Here is a 2,672-nt window from a genome sequence, read left to right as displayed (position 1 = left end):
TGACTGCTCACCATAAGGCTGGTGGTTCAAACACACCAGCCACTCCTCAGAAGGAAGGTTGTGCAATCTACTTCCATAGAGATACTGCCTTGGAAACCCAAGGGAGGGGTCACTATGAGTCGAGTTCGACTTGATGGCACACAACAACAACAAACAACAAGATGCTAGAGCTAATTAGTGTGGTGACTACTGACAAGACTCCATTTTGAAAATCCACAATTTAACTTTTTCATCTCATCTTTTTGTGAGGCGTTTCTACCACTTCTTAGATTCAGCTGTAAAATGTGAACCCTAGACATTGGATAGGAGCTCTGGTGGTATAGTGCCTAAGGCATTTTACTGCTAACCAGAAGGCTGGCAGTTCAAAGCTACCAACCACTCCTCAGAAGGAAGGTTGGGTAATCTACTTATGTAGTGATACTGCCTTGGAAACCCAAGGAGGGGTCACTATGGGTTGGATCCGACTCCATGGCAGTGGTGGTGATATTTTACAATCTTTTGTTTTTTTGCTGATATTCGGCCCATTAGCTAATACTATCTGTCACATTCATTAATGCTTATGTTTGGAATTGAGGTATGAGTAAATTGCAAAACTGTCTACAATTTTGCAGTAACTTCTTGCAGCTATTAAATATGCTTACAGTGAGAGGTCAGCTTAACATTTTCATTACTGATTAGACATGAAAGAAGACACATAGTAAAAAGTAATATAACAGAGCTCTCTTGGCGTAGTGCCTAAGGTGTCTGACTGCTAACCAGAAGGCTGGAGGTTCAAACCTACCAGCCACTCCTCAGAACGAAGATTGTGCAATCTACTTCCTTAGTGATACTGCCTCAGAAATCCAAGGAGGGGTTGCTGTAGGTCAAATCTGACTCAATGGCAATGGGTTTGTTTTTTTTTTTTAGATATGACAACTGAAGTGTTCCACTAAAATCATTTTCATTGTTGTTGTTGTTGTTCTTTCTGTAAAATGGGGACTGAGATAGGAAAGTTTGAGAAATACCAATACCAATGCCTATCTCTAGACATCAGGGGATATATATAGATATAGATATAGATATAGATATAGATATAGATAGATATATACTTAGCATATGGTTGCTTTGGGGAATAATCCATCTTTGATTCTCAATGATCACTTGCGCAGGGTAGGTGTATATCTCTCATGAGGTTTCTCTATTCCACCCAATACATTGACAAAAGAGCCAGGTTGCTCACTGCTTTTACTTTTCTATCTGTGTGACAAGGAACAACATGTGATAATGGAGGCTGCATGAATTTCTAGGAAAGCATTAGAATTACATAAGTGATTCATCTCAGGTGAAATCCTGAGACTTCATTTCAGAAAGGCTTTTAGACAGGTGTGGCATTCAAAACAGTTTACAACCACAAATCTTAAGCTGGACACAGTAAGTAGCAGGGTCAGAAAGCCCCTGATGTACCTGGTATTAATCTTTTAGTTGCTGAATTGACTGGGGGGCCTGTGAGAAGGGCTGGAGTGACAGACTAACAAAGAGGAATTTTAAAATTGTACAAAGGCACCTTAAAATTTTAACAAGTACAGTAGTTCTCATAAGACTATCACTTCAGCTTTCAATAATGAACCTCCACAAAACATTCCTAGTCTCTCTAAACTAATTTCTGGTGATGTGAATTGCATAGACAATTTAAAAAAATAATAATTATAAAAAGAAAAAAACCTGTCACAGGGGATTTAAATTATATTAACACATGAAGATAATGTGTGTACTTTCAAAATTATATAGGCCTTAACCAATTAATTAAAATATGCTTCATTTTTCAAACTAAGCCTCATTTTAAAAACAAGCCTTCTAGAATATTTCAAAGATGATGTCATTCATCTGTATCCTTCTGAATGTTTAAATTACTTTTTAAACAAAGAACTTACATTATTTTGGAAGAAAGGGTAAGAAATTCTCATAAAATGTATTTTCTGATTGAAGATAATTAAGATACTGCATTTCATTAAGAGATGGAGACTTTCCTATACTTTTTCCTATACAGACCTTTCTACTATAATGGCACTTAAATCAAATTTCTGCATTCATCACTACATTACCATATCTTAACAGGAATATGAGATATCTGATGTCAGTTATTATCTGTCATCCATTTACCATAATACAAGTACCTAGCACACTGTCTAGCACAGAGATGTTCAACATACATTTTTAGGAAAGCACAGTACATTTAAACTCCACTTCCTTCTGACCTGCTAAAAGTAACTTCTCCTATCATGAATGCATTCTCAGACCCTGTTCTGCAAATAAAACTTGCATTCTACTACCATACTCAAAATTATAATAGTTCTTATTTGCTGGCCACAACAAACCTTTATTTCTTGGCTTAATTTCATTCTCTAACTGAAATTTAATTAGGATTACTTACAATTAATAATACACCAATAACAACAACAATACCATACTCTGACATTCAGTATCATCTTTCCCTTATCTAAAATATGCAAAACTTACTCCAAACTCTGGATATATATTTTTTAATTTTTGTATTTTATTTATTTTTTGTTTACCCTCTAGTTAGTGGTTTACCCTTCCTTCCCACTCACCACTGGTAGCCATCAAAGTATTAATTTTTTTGTGAAACCCTTTTCTTGACTTTTTACAACAGCAGTCTCAATCTCATACGTTTG

This window comes from Orycteropus afer, unplaced genomic scaffold, assembly GCF_000298275.1.
Source record: "Orycteropus afer afer isolate SDZICR_OR568_19922 unplaced genomic scaffold, OryAfe1.0 scaffold00148, whole genome shotgun sequence".
In the NCBI taxonomy this organism is placed as follows: Eukaryota; Metazoa; Chordata; class Mammalia; order Tubulidentata; family Orycteropodidae; genus Orycteropus; species Orycteropus afer.
The sequence above is the reverse complement of the archived record's forward strand: the minus strand, read 5'-3'. Positions refer to the sequence as shown.